Source organism: Cibotium barometz, chromosome 13 (assembly GCF_041138505.1).
Source record: "Cibotium barometz isolate CiBa-2024 chromosome 13, ASM4113850v1, whole genome shotgun sequence".
In the NCBI taxonomy this organism is placed as follows: Eukaryota; Viridiplantae; Streptophyta; class Polypodiopsida; order Cyatheales; family Cibotiaceae; genus Cibotium; species Cibotium barometz.
The window spans coordinates 16765579-16790759 of NC_141058.1; positions in this window are offsets into that span (position 1 = coordinate 16765579).

Sequence of the window (25181 nt, forward strand, 5' to 3'; positions counted from 1 at the left end):
TCTTATTTAATAATCTTCATGGGTGGGTATTGTTTTGCTGTTGCAATGTGGTCCTTTTGGCAACTCAAAACTGAGCACTCTGGGTTGTCTACCCTAAATGAGTGGAGGCTTCAAGCCTTTGAGCATGTTTTGTACCAGTTGGGAACAAAGTGTGGATTGTACTTGCTGTACTCATACCTTCTCAGTGTAGGCTTGATGCCTTATCAAACCTGCATTGCCCACGTGAGTATGTTGCATTTTCTCTTGAGACCAACCCTTAGAGATCTATTTTTCATATTCAAAATCAATCTTGGAGAGCATAGTCATGCAAAAATGCACTTGTGTGCATCCAGGCACATCTTACATTGGAGCAGCTGATAAGATTCAAATCTATTCTCAGCTTGCTGTGTCTGCTTCAGTGGAACCTTGTATTATTTATGTAGTTGATCTTTTTTCAGACCACTTTTCTACAACTCTAGAAGAGTAATCTCTTCGGAGCAAAGTCCATGACAAAGCCTAGATCAAGGTCTTTAACATCAATGCTACCATTGAAGGCACTCATTATGCAATATTATGATTGATTTTTGATATTAAAAGCACATAATTAATGCTATGTTTCTTGTTTACTTGTCCAAGTATTTCTTTATAACTATATTTCAAGGCCACAATAAAAGCTTTCAAAATTAAGCTTCTTTTTTAAGGGCAGAATTTTCGTTCCCCCCTTTTTTTTAGCATAAAATACCTCAAGGATGTGTGAGGGCTAGTTTGCAAGCACTCAATCACAAAGGTAGGCGTTTCAAGTTGCCATCATTGTGACAATCATGGCATGTCCTACACTCCTTGTTTCTGCATTTATAGGTAACCACTCAAAGATTGTGAGCACTAGTATACAGTTGTGCATCTGAGGAGTTCTAACTTGGTATTCAATCTTCATATAACTATTTGAGCTTTAGTTGTTGAGCATCCACCTTTAGCAACTCAACATAGTGAAAATAGTGCAAAAATCCTCCTTTTTTGCATGATGTATGTGTATCACAATCATGTTTATTCCTAGAGGTTTTTGGGTTAGCATATAGGGAATAGTTACAGGGAAGTCATTCCACCCAAGTATGTGGCTGTGGGCCTGTAGTGGTCTTACTTAGATTGTATGGATGAGATGCTTTCCCATGACTTTCAACCATGACAAAATGGTTAAATCAAGAACGTTGTTTCTTCCTAATCTTGACATTGGAAAAAAGAAATTATCTACTTTGGAAGTTTAAGGTGAAGACAATTCTTGACTCATAGTAACTAAGGGAAGCAACAACATGCGTTGAGAGAATGCTAGAAGCCATAAAAGATGCATGTGGTATCATTCTCTCCTATAGCAGAGAGTCTTTGACATAATGATATTGCACCTTAATGTGCCTAGTGCAAGCATTCGTTTCAATGCCCTTAAGGTCACTCCAACCATACCGTGTTTTTAAAATCTTTCAAAAACTCCATTTTTTAAATTCCAACTTTTTGTATCAATGATCTTTTCTATCATTACATTTGTTTTCATTCACGTTCTCTCTAGAACCAACGCATTGAACACTTTAATCCCAACACTGCATTGAACACTTTAATCCCAACACTTCCAATGGCTTCCTTGGAAGACATCATTAATGCTCCTAAAAAGGAATGTTGACTTGCACATTCGTATTTCAAAGAAATATACAATCCTCAAGAAGCCCAAGAATGGTGCAACAATTGATTTAGTCAGTATTCAAAGCCTTTGCCAATAAGGGAGACAAAATGTGGGATCTGTGGGTTGGCAGTTCACTATTTCTATGGACATACCCCATCTTAGGCAATATTGATCTGGGAGAAGGATGCTTGGGTTTAGCTAAAGACTAATGATGTTTGGAGGCACACGCATTCGATATCGGCTTCCACCGACATTCATTTCCCTTGTGCCTTCGATGTTCGATCTTAGGATGGATTTCTCCACTGTGTGGTTGATTTGGCATGAAAAATGTAATTAGGAATGCAAGCTATGGGATAACAACTAGGACAAGCCCAACAAGAAGCCATGCCCATGTGTGACATGCTTATCTATAGGCTTGCTAATACAAGCTAGCCATGGTGGGGTCAATACATGTGCATCCCCTCTATCACCTCAAATCAACCTTCACTCCACAATTGATCCTGTTTACACCATGACCTGCCCTCTTACAACTTACCCACCCCCATTCTCTCTGACCCCGCTCTTGACTCCATAACCTTCCCCTCTCTCACCTACATCCCCTCATTCCCCAGGCACCTCACCAACAATCCTTCAACCTACCCCTGGCTCTGAACCCTCACCGACAACTTCCCCATTACATTGTTTTAGCTAGTACTGCGTCCAGTCTCTGCTCTCTCTCTCTCTCTCACACACACACACACACATACACACACACACCACTCCTCTTCTGATCATCTTTTTTCATTGCTTTGTATTTGTATGCAGTGGCAGCTTTTGAAGGCATTTACGGCTCAGAGATCCGTTTCCTGCAGATTAAGTTCTATGCGATTGCCATGTATGCAGAGTCCGAAGTCGCTGGCCACTTGCAAGCACGGAAAAGGAAGCCGCAAGACGCTCTCCCAGCTGAAGACAGCGGATTCTTCACTAGCCTCTGCGAAGGTAAGGCCTTGTTTTCTTGTGTATCTCAGTGGAAATGGGTACCTTCATCTACACAGGTAAAGCCGCTTGCCAACCTCTTCCATCAATTTGGAGGAGCACTAATCATTTTTATGGAACTTAAACATTAGCTAGAAGTGTAATAGTGCTAATTACCACTGGAGAGCACTAATCATTTTTCATTGAAAGCCTAAGCTAGTATTTATGGTCACTAAAAATGATTAATGCTAGCTAATGAAATAAAAAAGTTCTACGTCTTTTTTTGAACTATTTTGAGGTTTCCAAATTAAGATTCTACCCAAACTTCCTTCTTCCCTTCCCGAACCTCCAAATTCTTGCCACGTGAGAGCTTTGTGAAACGGTTCTTTTATATAATATATACAAAGTATTCACACCTGAACTTAACCCATGCATAATATCACATGCACATCCATCCTTAGATATCAATGGACACATGTCCAATTGTAACTTCCTCATGCATTTATATGAAGCTTTTTTAGTTGTAAAACGGGAGTAGTTCAATACATATTGTTTTGTTTTCTTGAAGGTTGTGGGTTCAAATTGTGCTAGTTTGTTGTATTCATAGGTTGCATAAAAAGCTTCAAATAAAAAAGTTTGGAGTATGCAGTAGCAACATGGCTCACTTTGCTTTACAATTGACACCCCCTTCAGAACCCGCAAACCCTTACAACACACTTGCAAAATTTATGATCTCACTTGTAAATTTTATTTTTGCAATTTTAAAGATCGACAAAATTTGAAGCATTTTAGTTATATTTTTGTAGAAAAACTTATAATTATTGAAGGAAAACTTGTAAATTTTAAAATTGCAAGTATTAAGATCGGAGAAGAAAAATATTCTCTGTGAACACTAACCCCCTTCCATAGAGCTTCCCCACAACATCTTCGTCTTCAGTTTTGTCTCCATCCATCAGGTGGAGGTGGTGGGCGTTCCTTCGCCACAATAGTGCCAGCCCTTGTTTGTTCATCCCTTTCCAGCAACATGGCAATGGCTAAAGTACCTCCAATGGCCACTCCCTCTGTCAATAGTACTAGGTTGGTAGCGACAGTGCCTTTTTCATATCTGTCGTGCCTATCAAATTTTGCCAGGAATTTAGCTAGATTTACCAGAGCATGAAGCTGCCTTCTCTTGTGTAATTGAGAGATTAACTAATCAATAAAATTAGAAGAAACTATTCGCCTAACTCTCTCATCTTTCTGCATCTCTCTCATACATTAGCTGTGCCTATGCCTCTGTTAATACCTCATTAATTAAGGCCGTTCGGCTTGACAAGGAATTTTTCCAAGAGTACCGATAGATATTGGCGGACTACTAATTGGAAGCCATGCCACTACCGCCAAGCTACTCAAGAGGAATGTCACATGCAACTACCACCAAGCTCTGCAGGAGGGAATGCCACATGCATCCATGCACTATGGCACAATGTGACACACTGGCTCATCATCAATCCCATACTTGTACAAAATAAGTTCCTTTTTAGGATTATTTATTGTACGTCGTGATTGAGCCCTGGTCTAGGAGGGAAATGTTAAGCACAAGGTACACATGTCTTTCCAAGACTTAGGTGAGTGTGTCACTCAACCCACTTGTCAATTCATGATGTAGGTTACCCTAGCATTGCATAGCAAGGGCGTGCAAGGCTCTTGGCCAACTGCTAAGGCCAGCCATGGTAGCCTAGCATATGGGCAGCCCACAGGCCACGAAATGGGCTAGAAAAGGATTTATCTCAATAGGCTAGCTTCATTCAATATATATGTAGCTAGTCGGCCAACAGCATGAGCCGATGCATCACACGTGTGAAAGCAATGAGATTTTTTGTAGTCATTAGCATTTTCAGTAGGTCGACAACACTCCACATAACCGACTAGCAACCTATGAGATATAAGGCCCCCCTCAGCCCTTGCATAAATCATCTCATTCTTTGATAAATTCATAAGTATGTGTGCTTGAGTATTTGGACTTGTGCATACAACAATTCAACCAAGCACTCATTGTGCTATAGTCCAAGGTATTCCAAATCTATCTTTAGCATTCAACCTTCAGTAATGCATCTCCCTCAGCAAATCTGGCGTGCATAAGGCTCTCCAACCTCTCTCTGAAGTGGCTTCACAGTTGTCTCCAACCCGTTTGATGGTTCTAGTAGACATTTGGTCTACATTGTCTTTGCATTTGGAATTCCTTAGTCAACCATCTTTAGTAAGTTTCCTTTATTGTAAAGTTCTCCAAAGCAATAAAGCAAATAATCCTACTTACAGGAAGGGGCCCTTAAGTGGGTAGATTGGAACCCAATTTGGTGTCGTCTCTATATTCTCTCTCTCTTCAGCTCTATGTTTGTGAATAAAGGTTAAAGTCGATTGCTTCATGCTCATTAACATAAAGGTACAAAGAAGGTCTTGCTATGCATTACACATTCATACTTGACATTCATACATGTTGCATGTTACATTCATGAGAGTATTCCTAGATGATTTTAATGTCTTCCAAGAAGGAAGCAAAACATCTCCTTCACTTAAGGTTAAAGTCGATTGCTTCATGCTCATTAACATAAAGGTACAAAGAAGGTCTTGCTATGCATTACACATTCATACTTGACATTCATACAGGTTGCATGTTACATTCACGAGAGTATTCCTAGATGATTTTAATGTCTTCCAAGAAGGAAGCAAAACATCTCCTTCACTTGAGGTTATATGCTTGGAAAGTGTTGAAAGGAATGACTGAGTCTCAATCAGACAAAATGTGCTTTTGCAGTTATTAGCACCAAAATTCTTTTGGGGCACATAGTGTCTAAAGATGGCCTAGCAGTTGATCCATAGAAAGTGGAGGGTCATTAGATCATTAAGCAACCCAACAAGTAATGCAAAAAGAAGCTTAGCAGGTTTCTTGGGTAAATCCATTGGCATAGCTAATTCCTCTAATATTTGGCTGATTTGCTGCATCTATTACGTGCATCTATTGCATGGTATGATGAAATAGAACATGGTGATTGTTGGCATCGATTACATTTCAGAGAAGAAGGTATGTTCCCCAACATGAACAACAACCATCTTGTCAGAAGCCCATCAAAAGGTATCACAAGAGGACATTTTTCAAGAGACATCAAAGGGTAGAAAGTGCTCTAGGCAGGATTATGGTGTGGCTGATGTTGCGCAAAGATAGTTGGCTAGAGAATGTGATGTATGGTAATGTCTTGAGACTAGCCTACGATGGGAGATCGAATGTCTCACAATCTAGTCTTGCCTTTGAAGCCTTTTTAGAAGCGGAGATTAGATTTTGTAGGTCCTTGAAAACCCCTTGCAATACTGGCAATAAGTATATTTTGGTGGCTATTGATTACTATAGTACAAAATGGGTGGAAGCTTGTGAATTACAGGATAATCGGGTGGAATGTGGCTAAGTTCTTGTATGAGATGATTATGTCATGATTATGTTTCCCAATCGAGTTAGTAGTAAGTGATTAATTTTCTTAATTATGTGATCATTGATAGAGAAAAACCTTGAAACCCATTTTTAGGGGTTCCCTTCAAAGAAGCCTTGAGCTTTTAGTAGCGTTGGTGGGATCTATTGAAATGTAGTGGGATGGAATTGGGTGTGTGTATTGGGGCCATGGCTTGAGTCTCTTCATCTTAGAGGTTTTGGTGTGCAAATTTCAAGGATTTTGGGACCTAGACAAAAGGGTTTCCCTCATAGAAGCCTTAAGCTTCTAACACCTTGATAGGGATCCAGTGTGGGGCTTAATTTGTGGTGGTTAAACCTCCTTTGCTCAGAAATCTTGCTCGGCATATTTCTCCTCATAGGCAGACTTCTGGGGTAGCTCAGTCTTTGAAAAGATGCAGGGGGGAAGAGAGCTTGAGCTCTTGCAAGCACACACACACACTCACAAAACCCTAATAGAGAACACACAAGGTGAGAGGCTGAAAATCTTCTTCTTCTTCACTCAACACTCAACACACCATATACAAGAATAAGAGTACACATAATATGAAAGGTACTCAACCAATACATACACGGGTTCTCTATAGTGTGAACCCGACTAAATGAGCTGGCGCTATAACTATGCTAGTCTCTAGAATGGCTGTCACACAGCCTGTCATCCCACTGGCCGCATATCACCCAAGATCTCACCAACCATGCCAGTGGTGTAAGTGTGGGGCCTATCCCCCAGGCGGGTCATCAGTGTCCACCGCCTCACTAGACGAGCTCGATATCTCAACACTCCCTTCGAGCTCAACTCCATCTCATGTACACCAAGTGAAGCCCTGAATCTGCGGAGCTTCTCTGTACCCAATGCTTTGGTGAAGATGTCAGCTACCTGATCCTCTGTGCTGACATAAACAAGGTCAAGATCTCCTGCCAAGACCTTCTCTCTGACGAAGTGGTAGTGGACCTCTATGTGCTTCGTACGAGCATGAAAGACTGGGTTCCTGGCCAATTGTATACTGCTAATGTTGTCACAGAAAATGACAACTTGTCTATCCACTAATAGACCCAAATCTGCAAGTAGCTTTCTCAACCAAGCTACCTCACATGCTGCCATAGCAGCTCCTCTGTACTCGGCCTCTGTACTCGATAGAGCAACCGTAGGCTGCTTCTTGCTGCTCCAAGTCACAGCAGCACTCCCCAAAGAAAACATGAATCCACTAGTAGATCTCCTATCTGAGATACTACCAGCCCAATCAGCATCTGTGTACCCATGTACACATGTACACATATCTCTGTCCCAGTCTCATAGAATAGTCCACAATGCAAAGTAGACTTCACATACCTCAGTATGCGTCTCACTGCATCCAAATGCGGTTTCCGTGGAACCTGCATAAATTGACTCACCAACCCAACAGCATAACTCAAATCTGGTCTGGTGATCGTCATATAGATCAAGCTTCCTACTATGCGCCTATACATAGTAGGATCCTCCAAGATCTCTCCTGAATTTGCACTCAACTTGCCATTCTGATCCAATGGCACAGAAATAGGCTTACAGCCTGTCATACCATACTTGGACAACATGTCCAAGCCATACTGTCTCTGCAGTAATCCAATACCATGTGGTGACCTAATCACCTCAATGCCCAATAAATATCTGAGCTCCCCCAGATCCTTCATCTCGAACTTCTGTCTAAGCAAGATCTTTACATCAAAGATCTCTGCATCATGGTCCCCCGTAATGATCAAGTCATCTACATAGATGACAACAAGCACAACCCCTCTATCACCATGTCTTACATACAGCGAGAAATCTGCATTGGCTACATGAAAGCCAATAGTGACAAGATATTCAGAAATCTTGTCAGACCATGCTCTTGGTGCTTGCTTTAAGCCATACAAGGCTTTCTTCAACCTGCAAACATGCTCAGGGTGACCCACATCCTCATAACTAGGTGGTTGCAACATATACACCTCTTCTTGCAAATCCCCATGCAAGAATGCATTCTTTATATCCATCTGATGTAAAGACCATTGCTTTGACGCAGCCACTGCTATCACAACTCTCACCGTTGCCATCTTGGCAACTGGGCTGAAAGTTTCCTCATAATCAATCCCATATGTCTGTGCATATCCTTTGGCTACCAATCTAGCCTTGTACCTGTTTATGCTTCCATCACTGTTATGTTTAACTTTGTACACCCACTTGCATCCAATGGCTTTCTTGCCTTCAGGCAATTGCACTAAATCCCAAGTTTCATTTCCATATAGTGCATCCATCTCCTCATCCATAGCTTTCTCCCAACACACATTTCCAACAGCCTCATCAATGCATGTGGGCTCTACAACCTGCACAACCTTTGCCATATATGCATAGTGATGTGCCACATAAACATCATATGTAAATCTCTGCACAGGGTTCTTCACTCTCCCTGATCTTCGCAGCTTTTCATTCATGGCTTCCATAGCCTTCTTTACACCAGGTGTTCTCATAGCTGGGATCCCAAGCTCCTCATCAAGGCTCATATTTGAGCCACTAGACTCTTCATCAACATGAGAATGCCCTGTAGAAATGTCAGGCATACCGAGGGGCTCAACCACTTTCTCTTTTCCTTTACGTGATGTACTAATCACATTTGCAGGACGCAGCCTGCCACTCCATGGTCTATCAATAGACCCACTAGATGAGGACTCTCCTGGTCCACTTAGACTGTGATTGCTGACCTGCATTCTGTGCAACCACACTTCCACTCACATCAGCCCCAACAGCTTCTTTTTCAGCAGCATACCAGCTGCTCATCTCATCAAAGACAACATCCCTGCTTACCCTCAACTCATGTGTAGCAGGGTTATAACACCTGTATTCCTTTTGCTCAAGGGAGTATCCAATAAACACACATTTTTCAGCTTTTGGATCTAGCTTAGTTCTCAGCTCATCTGGCACATGCACATATGCAATGCATCCAAAGACTTTCAGATGAGACAAATCAGGTTTTCTGCTAGTAAACCTCTCCTCTGGAGTTACATCATGTATGGCTGCAGTTGGAGTCCTGTTCATGATGTATACTGCTGTAGAAACAGCCTCAGCCCAATAGCTATGCGGCATATTCTTCTCTTCCATCAATGCTCGCGCAATCTCAGCAATGTGCCTGTTTTTTCGCTCAGCAACACCATTTTGCTGCGGAGTGTATCTGCATGTAAACTGTCTCCGAATACCATTCTTCTTCAAAAATTCAGAGAACTCATTGGAGAAGTACTCTCCCCCTCCATCTGACCTTAGGCACTTTACATATTTCCCTGTTTGCTTTTCAACCAAAACTCTGAAATTCTGAAAGTGAGTGAACACCTCACTCTTCTCCTTCATGAAATATACCCACACTTTCCTTGTGTGGTCATCAATGAAAGTCACATAATACGTGCAGCCTCCCATAGATATGGTCTTCGTAGGACTCCATACATCTGAATGCACAACATCTAGTGCATTTCTGCTCACATATCTGTTACGTGGAAACACATGCTTTGTTTGCTTCCCAAATTGGCATGCTTCACATATTTTCTGCATACCTTCCACTTTAAATTTTGGCAGCCCTGTCACAATTCGTTTAGTCTGCATAGACTTCAATCTCTGCACATTCACATGTCCAATTCTTTTATGCCAAATGTCTGTGTCTGTAACAATTCCTGAACCGTTTGCAAACATCGCAGCACTCATTTCAGGCATGTCTACATTCAATGTAAACATTCTGCCCACTCTGTTGCCTTTTGCAACCAACCTGCACTTGTCTTTAAAATTTTCAACATAACAACCATCAGGGTTAAACCGAACCTGCAAACCCTGCTCAATCATCTGGCCAACTGAAACCAGATTTTTTGTTATGTTCGGTACATGAAGTACATCTGCAAGGTACTTCACTTTGCCATCCTGCATAGACAATGGCACATCTCCAACATGGGCAATTGGATGAGCAGTGTCATCCCCTGTTTCCACAAAACCTGGTCTTTTGGTTTTTCATCTCCTTGAACCACTCCCCATGACTTGTCGTGTGGTTCGAAGCACCTAAATCCACATACCATACATTATCTTTTTGTGCTGCATCAACATTTTCAGACATGGCATTCATTTTCACGACATGCTGCAGAACAAATAACCTTTCATTATCCTCATTATTTCTGCTTGAGGATGCATAGTTGTTTTGCTGCACTTTCCCATTTTGCATGTCAGCCTGCTTCTTATAACATTCTGCCTGCATATGTCCAGGCTTACCATAATAATAGCATTCACGTGCATCATTATATTGCCTTTGCCAATTTCCATGGCCTCTTTGACTCCCCCTGCCTCTGAATTTGCCTCTTCCACCTGCATGTTGTTGTTGTTGTTGATTCTGGGACTGTTGTTGTTGCTGCTGGCTGCTGGCCATAATTCTGATTACCTGTTCGGCCACCTCCTTGACCGCGTCCACAGCCTCCTCTACCTCGTCCTCTTCCTGAACTCATGTAGAAGGCCTGTTGCTCGGAACTGTTTTTGCTTTGTGAAGACTGTTGGTCTTCACCCAAGCTCTTCTCTTCGATAATCAGCATAGACACCAAATCTGTAAAGTTCGAAATGTTTTCCCGAGTCTGAATAGACGTCTTGAATGTCTTGTATTGTGGCCCGAGACCACCTAGACAGACTTCCACCTTGTCATCATCATCTACTGACACACCAATAGATGCAAGGGATTCCACAATACCCTTTATCTTCAGCGCATAGTCATTCACAGACATGCTCTTTTTCTCTACAGTATGAAGTTCATTCTTCAACTGTATCTTACGTGCCTTGGTATTTGTTTCATAGAGCTTTACCAAGGTGTCCCACACCTCCTTGGGGGATTTGGCATCCTGAATGTGCTCAATCATGGTGTCCTGTATACTAATGGAGAGCCAATACATAACCTTCCTGGCTCCTTGGTTCCAGTCTTTAAACTCTTTCACATCTGCAGCAGTCGGTATCCGGTATCTCCGGTGCCTTTTCATGCTCACCCTTTATGTAGTCCCAATAGCCTTTTCCCATCAGGAAATTCGTCAACCTGAACCTCCAAGCATGGAAATTCTTATCAAGCTTCTTAGCCACAATCTGAGTTATCCCATCATTTGACATCTTGCCAAACACACAATTTTACCAGAAACTGCACTCTGGTTTTTCTGCACAAACTGTTGTATTTTCTGCACAGCGGTACTGTAGTACTCTCAAATGTCACAACCAGTGACTTCAATGTGCATACATACACCCAATGGCAACTGTAGACCTCTTTGCAGCACCCACAGTGTCTGCACAGTCAATCTGTCTTCCTGCAGTTCTTAAAACAGAGTTCTGCAGAGAATCGATGACTTACCCGCAGTGCTCGAAATTGCCTGCTTTTTGAAAAACGCAGGTCCAGACGCACCCGAAACGCGTTTTCGGCCCAGAAAACTAAGTTCGATAGGATAGAATAGTTTCCCTATAGCTTTACTCCCACGAAGAAAGCTCCTCAATCAGAGATTGTTGTCAGTGCCTCCCGTAGAGCTCCCGACAAGGGTATAGTCACCAACATAAATAGGGAAGAGTAGTTGAAGCTCTTACCCTCGTACCGCTTCCTGTGGTTCTCTTGCTTGCAGCTCAGCCCTTAGCACGAACCAGGCTCTGATACCATGAAAAGATGCAGGGGGGGAGAGAGCTTGAGCTCTTGCAAGCACACACACACACTCACAAAACCCTAATAGAGAACACACAAGGTGAGAGGCTGAAAATCTTCTTCTTCTTCACTCAACACTCAACACACCATATACAAGAATAAGAGTACACATAATATGAAAGGTACTCAACCAATACATAGACGGGTTCTCTATAGTGTGAACCCGACTAAATGAGCTGGCGCTATAACTATGCCAGTCTCTAGAATGGCTGTCACATAGCCTGTCATCCCACTGGCCACATATCAACCAAGATCTCACCAACCATGCCAGTGGTGTAAGTGTGGGGCCTATCCCCCAGGCGGGTCATCAGTGTCCACCGCCTCACTAGACGAGCTCGATATCTCAACAGTCTTTTCTTGGGCATCATGGGTTTTTTACCTCCCTGAAGGGTTATTGAAGTTGACGTTTGGGAAGGTGCTCTTTGTCATCACTGCTGATGAGTTTTTACATCTTCATAATAGTTTGAAGAGTTAATGAGGTTGACATTTGGGGGGTGCTCTTTATCTCTCTCTTGCTACCGCTGAGCAAGTTTTTACATCTCCATAATAGTTTGAAGGGGTGGTCAATGTAAAACCTCGTCTCACTGTCAAGATGAGGTTTTACATCTCTTACATCTCCATACTAGTCTGAAAGGGTGGTCAATGTGTCAAGGTAAGAGGAGTGTTGAGTGTTAGGGGTTACCTGAGGTGATGTCCTATAATTGGTAGACAAGGATTGGGATGTGTTGGAGGGTCTAGGGTGTCCTTGTGGTAAGATAACCATTCTGTGTGAGAAAGCTCATGTAGCGGTCTTTTGTACCTACTAATTATGCAATCAATGGGCTACAATTGATCCCTTACCAATGATGATGCACTCTTCTTTACCCACTAAGTATGCAATGGCTGAAATTAATGGATGATGCACTCTTTCATTGTACCTACAAGGTTCACATAAAACTCATAAGATGAAGTTTTAGTTCTAATGTAAAATTCTCACTCAAAACAATCAGCGATAATTGATTGTGAGTTGTTTACTGCGGTGCTGATAGCTTCTACAGACGGTGTTAGGGATGGATGGCCTAATAAGTTGCATGCCTCCCAAGACAAGACATTGTGACTAACCTTGGTGTCAATTAAGGCTACCTACATAGCTAGATGGTCTTTTTGGGGAAATTGTGAGCAAGTTCCATCATTATTTCTATTTTAAATGCCTTTAACATGAATACAGATGTTCTTTTGGCATCATCCACCAACTCCAAGCTTCTATAGAAGAGTATCCATGGACTCCAAAACTTGAATCCAATCCTCAAAGTTGTCAAGCTTCAAGAGGGGCTTAGATTCCTCATCCAATATCTTGTTATAAACTCTACATATATTATTTGAAGTGGTGTGAGCTTCTGTGTTGTATGCTCTATAGATATCGATTGAAGCCGTCTAACCAATTGTGTGTGAGATTCATTGGTGAGAATGCCTTGACCCATCGGATGACTCTTCCATGTTTTCAAGTCTATTTTTGAGAAATGGTTACCCTTACATATATAAATGTAACTGGATTCGTAATTATGAACCAGTCTTGCTTCTCTCATGTAAGGCCTTTCCAAGGATCATGGTGTATGACCCTATTCTTCTCTAGAAATCCATCACCATAAATGAGTGGTAAAATATTAGCCCGAAGGTCTTGATTTTTGCATCCTAAAGGTATTGGTGTTTAGCCAACATTTATTGAGTTTACACATGAAAATAGAGATAAAACACAATACACAAATAAACTCTGAGACAACATAGTTGCTTGATCATGAAATTGGATATATTAGTGAAGAACGTATAAGCATGCGCAAAGAGAGAGATGGAGGTTCAAGCCACATGACTAGTTGGTGCACATACATTAGCATTCATGGTGCCAAGATGGGGCATGTGTAAAGAGAGAGATAGAGGTTTAATCCATGACTAGTTGATGCACAGAGATAGAGAGAAAGAGAAAGTAAGAGGGAGAGCGAGAGCGAGATAGAGTTATGATAGCAAACAAGAGAGAAACAATTGTACAACTCAAATGATTCTCAATGCTATTAGAACCACCCAAGTACATTCTTTTATAGGCATCAAGCCGCCTTATATTTTGACCAAAACCAAATAAGGACTATTCACACCCAAAGAGGGTTCTCACACCAACTTACTCCAAAATACTCCTTGTGGAGTTGTTATGTCCACCCTTTAGCTAAACGATGGGGATGACCATGATGCTAGTGTGCCATCCTAGTGAATTGGTATCGTGGGGGACTTCGCATTAAATACTAGTTACCCAGTGTTATAGCTTGAGACCATGCTTGATGGGTGTATGTTATCAAAGTGTAACAAGTAGTGCCATGCTTGACGAAGTGTGTTGTTAAAGCAAAACAAGTGGACTATGCTAGAACACTACACATGGTTGAAGTGTAACAAGTGGTTTATGCAAATGACATGCCCTGCTAGATGATGTGTATAGTGATATGCTCATCAAAGTGTAATAAGTGGTGAGACACGCCATGATAGATGATGTGTATAATGATACTCTCAATTGAAGTGTAACAAGTGGTGAGTGTATGTTGTGTTTGTGCCTATCAACTTTTCATATTGGGATTAATTGTTGTGATAGCAATTCATTGGAATAACTAATGTGTTTACGTTTGTGAGATAGGTGATGAGCAATGCGTGTGTTGCACATGAAGGATATTTTCTATATCATCTCAGATTATTCTTATTTCATATGAGTTATTTTGTTGGTCATGTGCCAAATGATTGTACATATTATGTATGTGCACTTGTGCATAGCGTTGTTATTTTATAAGCACGTGTTAGTGGAATTTTAGTTATTTTACACCTAGTGTGTGAACAAGCTTTAGTACTTGAGTTATTTTACACTTAGTGCGTGAACAAGCTTTAGTACTTGAGTTATTTTTATATAAAAGTGAAAAAGAAAAGCCCTATTTTGTACGCACAACTATTACTAGCTCCTTGTGGACTATATTTTAAATACAATTCTCAAAATACTCATGTTGTGAAAGTGGAGTTGCATGCATGAGGAGGGAGATTGCACCCAATAGTGTGTTGATGGTGATGTTTACTCTATCTCATGTCTTTATGTTATGATTTAATCTTGTCAATTTGGTTTAAGTCTATGCTTTGTTCCTCGAAGTGTATGCTATCGTACAAGTATCCATAGCTCTGATACCACTGTCATGAGACCGCATGTACTTGTTGAAGAATTAATAAGCCACTCGTGAGCAAACTAAAATCACCCTTCTTCTTGCAACACCACTTTCCTCAATCTTTAACCCCTCAAAGATCAAGTAGTATGGATGTAATTAGCAAGTCAAGAGCTTCATCACCCTAATCTCAAAATTTCTATGCCTATAAGCTAGAAGATTTTCATATCCAAGGGCTTTTATTTTTTTTCCATCTCTATAACTTTTCCTCCTCTAGCCTCACAGGTTGTTGCGCATTGCTGCTAGGCCATTAATCTTTTGAATAAAGATTAATCAAATTAAATATCTAAGTTTAATAGAAGAGAATCAAAGCTTAAATTTTTCCTTCTCTTCTCTCCATTGTGACTAGCGGCGGGCGATTGTTTTTTCTCTTCTTTTCTATGTTATAGTACCAGCGGTTCTTGAGAAGTCTTTTAAAAGCTTAACCTTTATAAGCTAATATTTCTATAAGCCTCATTCTCTCAAAAAGATTTTGCAAGGGTTTTTGTAAATCGTCATCAAATCTCATAGCCAAAATGGAAAAATTCTAGCAAATTGTGCAACACTCATATTACAAGTCATTGAAAAATTCAAAGGCCAAGTCTCTCTCGCGCTCCTTATGGCAAGTTCATGCCCGCTTTGATACTACTACTCGATGGTATCTTGGCAAGTTCATGCCCGCTTTGATACTACTGCTCGATGGTATCTTGGCACTTGTGGATTTTTCTTCTCAATAGATTGAGTGAGCAAGCTTCCGACTTCTTACAAATTGTAGATAAAAGCTAAGTATTACCATTATTTCAGTAATTTCCATTTCTACATTAAAAATTTTCACCTTTCATCTATCTAAATCTATCTTTTCATCATGAATCCTCTACCCCCAACCATTCAAGAGAAAATTCAATCACTCCAAAACTAGATTCTAGTTGAGAAGGAGTTGAGAATGGATCTAGAGGATAGGTTTTCTTGCAAGAAGAGGCATCGAGGTGCTAGTAATGGTGAATCTTTAGACTCTGATGGTGACCAAATTCAAAGAACTATGTAAGCTACTCTTACAGCTCAGAAGTCTAGGAAAGAGAAGAAAACTAGCCTCCATAGAGCTTTCACCTTTCAAAATTTTGATGGTAAGAAAGATGCATAATACTTGCTTAGCTTAGTCAACTTGATGATTACTTTTTGGGGGAGAAATTTTCCTAAGAAAGATAAAATCAAGTGTGCTACTAATCACTTGGACAATGCAGCTTTATGGTGGAGCGTGACTAGAACCAGCAAGCACAAACCTAAATCTTGGAAGAGATTTCATAAGCTCATGAAGAAGGATTTCTTACCCTTTTAGTATAAAACTAGAGCTAGACAATGATGGTCCATCTTTAGACAGCTTGAGAAGGAGAACATCTCTTCTTATGTGGCTATATTTTGATAAACCTTGTTACAAATGCAAAATCTCATCAGAAAGGATTTATTACCCTCTCAGTATAAAACTAGAGCAAGACAACGATGGTCCATCTTCAGACAGCTTGAGAAGGAGAACATATTTGTTATGTGGATAGATTTTGGCAAACCTTGTTACAAATACAGGTAATTGAGAAAGTTTGTAGCAAGGATCAAAGAAGGAAGTTTATAGCAGGTTTAAAACCTATAATTTGATCAAAAGTGAACACGTTTTGATCACACTCTCTTAGCTCGGCTATTTCTTTAGCCTTAAATTGTGAAAAGAAAAATGGCATTCCAAAGGAAGAAATGACACCTCAAACCTCGACATCAAAGTTCTTAACATTTAAAACCTTTCAAAAATTATTTGATAAACCCCTCAATGGCAATAGTATAGGTATTGATATCGATGATTCTCAACAAACTAATAAACATGATTCAAAGAAGTGTTTCAGGTGCAACAAGATTGGACATAGTGCATTGAATTGTCTACGAAAATCAAAGAATATAAGAATATTTCAATTGGGATAACAACGATGAAGAAGAATACTCCACGAAAATCAAAGAATATTTCAATTGGCATAAATATAATCGACAAAACAATGAAGAAGAATACCCCTACTACCACAAATATTCTGACTCCTAAGGTAACATCCACATTTCATTTAATAATTATTAAACAATAAAATTTATTCAAAAGTTTTTATAAATTTCAAGGAGAGTTTTTATACATCAAAGTAGAACTTCTTGGGGAGGAACTGGCCAAAGTCTTGTGGTATGGGACACAAAGATTAATCCTGTGTGAAGAATCTTAATGCATACTTATCTCTAGATTTATATGGGATATTTTCTGGTGGTATGGGACACTAGAATTCCTTAATAGAATGTCTATTTATCATAATTAGAGAAGATACTAGAATTTGTATTTTATAAGACTTTGATCTCCTTTGCTGAAATAAGCAAACACGCAACTGAGGTCAGTTTCTTAACTAAGCAGGAGGGATGTTACATAATTTTTACCCTTTGGCTAGACAGGGATGCCCGAGATGCTAGTGTGCCATGCTAATAAATTGGTATCATGGGTGACCCCACATTAAATACTAATTATCTAGTGCTATTGGTATAGCTTGAGACCATGCTTTGATGGGTGTATGTTATCGAAGTACTGCCATGCTTGGACGACTATGTGTTGTTTAAGTGAAACAACTAGACTATGCTAGATAACTGCACAGTCAAAGCGTAACAAGTGGTCTATGCAAATGACATGCCACACTAGATGATGTGTATAGTGATACGCTCATCAAAATGTAATAAGTGGTGAGACATGCCATGCTAGATGATGTGTATAAGAATACTCTCATCAAAGTGTAACAAGTGATGAGTGTATGTTATGTTTGTGCCGATCAACATTTCATATTGGGATTGATTGTTATAATAGTAATTAATTGGAACACTGCATGTGTCACACATGGAGGATCTTGTCTATATCATCTCAGATTTTTATTATTTCATATGAGTTATTTTGTTGTCCATGTGCCAAATGATTGTACATATTATTTATGCATGCTTATGCGTGGCATTGCTATTTTACTAGCATGCGTGTTAGAGGAGTTTTAGTTATTTTACATTTAGTGTGTGAGCAATCTTTAGTGCTTAAGTTATTTTTGTAAAAGTGGAAAAACAAAGCTCTATTTTGTACACATAAATATTATTAGCTCCTTGTGGGATATATTTTGAATACAATTCGTAAAATATTCATGTCATGAAAGTGGAGCTACATTGCATGAGGGGGGAGATTGCACCCAATAGTGTGTTGATGGTGATGTTTACTCTATCTCATGTTATTATGTTATGCTTTAATCTTGTCAATTTGGTTCAAGTCCATGCTTTGTTACTTGATGTGTATGTGATCTTGATTAATTCTTCAAAAGTACATGAGGTCCCATGACAAGAGTGATTGAGGTGATGCTTAATAGACCTTCACTAGTCATACTGATATGGAATCTAAATTGCAATCACATGATACAAAAAAACACATTATTGTCATCACACAAACTCTCATATTGAGCATGATATAAGAGCTTCACCACTAGATTATATACTATATTAATCTCTATCAAGACAACCCCTCCTTGCTCTACGCATGGGGTATAAGGGAAATGTAGTATTATAAAAGGAAACACACACAATATAAATTTTGGGAGACTTTCTATGCAAAGAACACATGACTCAAACATAAGCTAGCAAACGGAATGATGCAAAGATGAATTACACAAGCTAGCTATAGCTTATATACTTAAAAAATATCAATATTAGATTTTGGCTAAAAAGTTTAGGTTCTTCGTGAATCATTGTTATACCTTGTGAACAACCAAAACTTTTACAACTAGTTACATTATGCATTGGTTTCTTCTTTTTTAGAATTTGACTTCATTGTTATAGTAAGAAAAACCTTTTGATCTTCTTGATCCATTTGTCAAAAATGGTAGAAATCATTAGGGACAATTCATGATTCCTTGACCCCGGCATACTCTGTAGTATGATGAACCCTCACTCATGCACAAGTAAAGACCACCCTCGAGAATCACTTTAGAGTCACATATCCAACGACCAAATTTTATGCCATTTCCAACCCCCAAAAGTAGCATGCTAGCTCGACAAGGTCGGGCCTTATGGCCTTCAAAAATCAATCATCATGGGGCCAAGATCTCCCTCTCACCCTTCACTTCATTGAGTCCTAACAGAATAAGGACTATTCAAGGGAGGACAATAGTTGGTTTCAAAGAAATTGGCTGATAACCAGCTATTCATCATATGTTGATTGAAATTCATCTCTCTATTCAAAGTGACCATTAGAAGCTTCTTTGGATCATTGAGCTCTAAGTTGAATAACAAATCTCTAATCAATATTATAAGATTTGAAATGAAAACGTTTATTATTTCCTTATGCATTAACTCATGAAAAACATTTTCAAGCACAAATCCTTTATGGAAATTTTTCCTTCTCTTGCTCCATAATATATGTACCTAAAACAATTTTCCAAACCCTGGCACTCTATTATTCGAAAACATGTGAGACTAAACTATTATAAAACTAGAGAAACTGCTCTTATGTACCAGAAGGATGTTGTCATCTCCCCTTGAATGATAGAGTGAGAAATGATGCAAGGTGCCTAATAAACATTTTAGGTACTATTTCACTTATGTCTAGAGAAGGTTCTACAAAAAGTCTTTCAAATTTTCTTTGGGTTCCATATATGAAGAGAAGAAACCATCACGGACTATGACTTACACGTCCACTTGGATTTGTGCATTCATTCTTGATGGCTATGATAAGGTCATTGTTTGCAAGGGCATTCGAAGGGAGGAAATTTTGACATTTGTAGTCCATACTAAATTAAGTAACAACAAACCTTGGCATGAGAGGTATGGGTATCTCAGTATGTAGACTCTTTGAGATGAAAAAAAGTAAGCGAGTTGAGCACTTGCCATCGATTTCTGGATAATCCGGATGTATGTGAAGCTTGCATTATTGAAAAATCTTTTCAAAAGAGGCTAGTTTTAGGGTTAAGATTCCTCTTCAACTCGTACATGCTGATCCCTGTGTGGAAAGATGAGTACAATTACATTTAGAGGTTGTTCCTATTTTTTCACATTGATAGATGATTACAATAGGAAGATTTAGAGGTTGTTCCTATTTTTTCACATTGATAGATGATTACAATAGGAAGATTTGGGTATATTTCTTAAGGAAAAGTCTCAAGCTTTTGCTTGCATTGATTAAGACTATGACATGAACAAAATTAAAGCAGTTCAAAATAATTTCTTGGGTTTCTACAAAGAAAGAGGCATAAAGTGATAGCTCACTACTGCTCACACTCCATATCAAAATGGTGTTACAGAGCGCAAGAATTGTCCTATTATTAAGATGGCAAGGAGTATGCCTAAGGGCAAGAATTTACCTAAATCCTTTTAGGCTGAGGCTATTAACATGGCTATGTATATTCTTAATAGAAGTGCAAAGGCCTTCAAAGAGGTGACTTCATTATTACAAGCCTACTCAAGTAAGAAACCTTCAATTGCACAATTGAATGCTCTTCATTTTGTGAATGTTATTGTAAGGTTCCCCCCCTTCCAAAATAGGGGAAACACTTAAGATAGTCTACTGTCTTAACTTGGAGAAAATTTCCTACTCGTCGACACATTGACCATGCAAAGATTCAAGGATACAATTTGTAGGTAAGACCTAGTCCTATCCCACAGAGCAGGGGGAGCGTGGTCTTCTAAAGATCAAATCACCCATAGGGTAATTGATCATAATTTGGGCAACTACTAATCTAGATTCCTAGAGACAACACTTTTTTCCTCATCCATGCAAAGCACAGCCCGCTGGGCCTAGTCTTCTAGAATAGAGTTGCCCGAGAACCTATTTATCTAGGGTAGGGCTTTTCACTTAATCTGTTGGAAAGCTACCCGACTAATCGGGTCCACCCATCCGTAGGATGGTGCCATCAGGGCATCCATCCTCCCACTTTCCACCCTACTCACGCATCAATTTGTTTTCTAATTAATCCTACCACACTGTTTGACATAAATAAACATGTTCCTTAATTAGGACCCTTTAACAAGGTTTGTTAAAACAGCCTCTTTCCACAGTATAATAATGCTAAAGACAAGATATATATATATATAAAGTTTATACAAGAATCAATTCCATACAAGCCAAACCGGCTCTCTTGTTCTTTTCCTTTATACTGTCAATGATCTAGAATTCAACCTTCCAGCTTGTACAGATTGGGAAAACCCTACAGGACCATACACCTCATTGCGTTGGTAGTAGCTGGCAAGGACTTAAGATGGCATGTTGCCCCCTTAGGCTTCGTCGCTCGATCCTCCCGCCCCTTAGAGGTCACAATTACTCCCTCAATCGGCAAACCTCATTCTCCTAATGGTATGAGGGATACCATGGGCCGTCTCCGGGCCTTACTGCTAACATCTTCGCCGTCCGGCTACACAAGCACAAGAACAGGGCAACATCAAGGTAGGGAGAAGTTATACATGTACCTTTAGAATTGATTTTTGTAAATCCCATGAATCTTTTACTCAAAAGAAGAATATTGAATATATTTCACTTGAGAAATTTGAGAAAGAATATGAAAATATCCGTAGAGAAAAAGTACCTTTAACTAGGCCAATCAATTGGTAGAGATTTAGAAAAAATCCCATCATTGGTATCGAAGTAGAAAAAGCTACTAAATGTGATTGTGATGTGAATAAGATGTGAATGTGATGTGATAGGATGTGATAAGATGTGATGTGAATTGGGATAGATGTGAAAGGATGTGATGTGATGTGGATGAGAATGAGAATATGGACGTGATGTAATGTGATGTGAATCGGGATAGATGTGAAAGGATGTGATGTGAATAAGTGAATGCGATGTGATAGGATGTGAGTGCATGTGATAAGATGTGATGTGAATCAGGATAGATGTGAAAGGATGTGATGTGATGTAAATGGATGAGAATGAGAATGTGGACGTGATGTAATGTGTATGGGATGTATGTGATGAGATGTGGATGTAATGAATGAGATGGATGTGAATGGATGCGATGAAATGTGAATGGATGACATGTGATGTGATGTAAATAGATGTGAATGGATGTGAATGTCATGTGATGTAAATAGATGTGAATGGATGAGATGTGATGTGAATGGATGTGATGTGATGTGAAATGGATGTGATGTAAATAGATGTGATGTGAATGGATGTGAATGGATGTGATGTAAGAATGGATGAGATGTGATATAAATGGATGTGATGTGATGTGAAATGGATGTGATGTGATGTGAATTGGGATAAATGTGAATGAATGAGATGTGACGTGATGTGATGTGAATCGAGATAGATGTGAATGAATGAGATGTGATGTGATGTGAATCGGGATAGATGTGAATGAATGAGATATGATGTGATGTGAAAATCAGGATAGATGTGATGGATGAGATGTGATGTGAAATGGATGTGATGTGAATCGGGATAGATGTGAATGGATGAGATGCAATGTGAATGGATGTGATGTGACGGATATAGGTAGATGTGAATGGATGAGATGTAATGAGGATAGATGTGATGAGATGTAATATGATGTGCTTGGATGTGATGTGACGGATATAGGTAGATGTGAATGGATGAGATGTAATGAGGATAGATGTGATGAGATGTAATATGATGTGCTTGGATGAGAATGGATGAAGGACGATGGGAATACATATGATTGAATGTAATGAGGATAGATGTGATGAGATGTAATATGATGTGCTTGGATGAGAATGGATGAAGGACGATGGGAATACATATGATTGAATGTGGATTAAGCAAAGTGAATTGATGTAGAAGAAAGTGGAATAACGAGAAATGATATGGAACAATGTGGAAAGATGAGAGTTCGTTAGAAACTGTATTTATGACCTATTTTTAAATGATTGTTTTATTTCAAGAATGCTGGGGAAGCATTTTAACCATCTTGTGAATGAGGTTGTGGAGACCTAAGTGATAAAGTTGCAACAGCTGATGGAGAGTCAAAGGAGGACGTCTCACATAGCAACAAGGTCGGAGGTCTTGACCAGTCTTGGTTCGATTTAAATGGTGAGCTTCCAGTACATTGGATGAGGGACCAAGGAAGTGTCCTATGAGTGAAGTGCTAGGTGACCTGCGAAGGAGCCTAGAGGGTGCTGACCATACGGTGCTCAAGCTTTGGGTCACCGAAGATACCCACACGTGCGTCGAGGAAGAAAATGGAATAAGGAGTTAGAGTTGTTTTCTGAACTCAGGCATGGATTTGGTTGATTGTCCTTGCTGGTCCTCAACGGATGAGTCCATGGCTCTTTTATATGGATCTGTTGGTTGATCTTGCTGATCTACGGAGTGTCCATCTGGATTTTTATAAGTGAATATATTTCCGGGTACTATGAGCTAGGAACTATTGAAAAGGCCCATGAGTGAACAGGTGGTGAGCGTTTGGTTGCCAATGATGCCATAGGTACACGATGAAATAATGATTGGTGGAAATTAGAATTCAACATGGATATTTTGAAGGATTATGATCAATGATACTATGGTTTCATTAAAAGATTGTTTTAAAGACAATTGAATCTGTGAAACAGGCAATTTCATATTGGGTGTGTAAGTGGTGTGACTATCGTGAAGTTTGCTTGAAGCACAGGCTAGGGGGCCTAGGAACTCTTTTCCCTGGTACTTGGGACAAAACATAACCAAATTCCTAAATGGATCCTATCACTATAGTGGTTGGACAGTTGGCTAACCCATGGGACTGGATGGGGTTGGTGGGCTGGACTGATGGATCCCTAAAATGAGACTCAATTCTATCATGTTACGATAGATGAAGTAAATCTCGGATAGTCCTTGTTCTCTATGGAAAAGAATCAATGGCTGTGCCTCTTGACGAGGAAAAAAGTGTTGGTCTCTATGATCCAAGTGCAAGTCTCTTCCTTGATTTGACTATGTGATTTACTGGTTCGGTCAGATCAGTTTGGTTAGTTAAAGCTCCTCTTGACTACGTTAGAATAAAAATATCCTAGAGGAATCGCCCGTGCTTTTTGGGTGAGGGAAGTTTTTCTGGGTTCGGTTTTGGAATAAACCAAGGGATTAGTCTCTTGTCCAGATATCCATGGGGGAGACCCCGAGTGAGAGGCTCTGTCCTGCGTAAGAAGTGTTACTTCCGTTACTAGCACCCCCCGAATTCGTTGCGCGGAGGGGGCAGGGATGTTTCAGAGATCGTGGACATGGCCAAGGTGGTTGGCCGACAGGTAATCAAAATCATGTTCAGCAATAGCAGTATAGTAGCAGCAACAGTTCCATGAATTACAACAACAACACACAGGTGGAAGAGGCTAGTTTAGAGGCAGGGGGAGTCAAAGAGGTTGTGGAAGTTGGCAAAGGTAGCATAATGATACACGAGGCTATTTTTATGATACACAAGGCTGTTTTTACTGTGGTAAGCCTGGACATGTGCAGGCAAATTGCTATAAGAAGCAGAATGAGATGCGAAATGGAAAAGTGTAGCAAAATAACAGGCAAATTGCTATAAGAAGCAAAATGAGATGCGAAATGGAAAAGTGTAGCAAAATAACTATGCGTCCTCTAGCAAAAATAATGAGTATAAATGAGAGGTTGTTTGCTATGCAACATGTAGTTAATGATGTGTTTAGAAATGATGTAGTAGCATGTAAGGATGACGTATGGTATATTGATTCATGTGCTTCATACCACATGACAAGTAGTCTTGAAAGACGAGGTTTTGTTGAAACAGGGGATGATACTGCTCATCCAATTGCCCATGTTGGAGATGTGCCATTGTCTATACAGGATGGTAAGGTGAAGTACCTTGCAGATGTACTTCATGTTCCAAATATTACAAAGAATCTGGTTTTTGTTAGCCAGATGATTAAGTAGGGTTTGCAGGTGCGGTTTAACCTTGATGGTTGTTATGTAGAAGACTTTAAAGATAAGTGTTGGTTGGTTGCAACAAAATGAAATAGAGTGGGTAGAATGTTTACACTGAATGTAAATATGCATGAAGTGAGTGCTGCAATGTTTGCAAATGGTCCTGGAGTTGTTGCAGATATATATATTTGGCATAAGAATTGGGCATGAAAATGTGCAAAGAATGAAGTCTATGCAGACTAAAGAAATTACGACAGGGCTGCCTAAGTTTAAGGTTGTTGGTATGCAAAAAGTATGTGAAGCA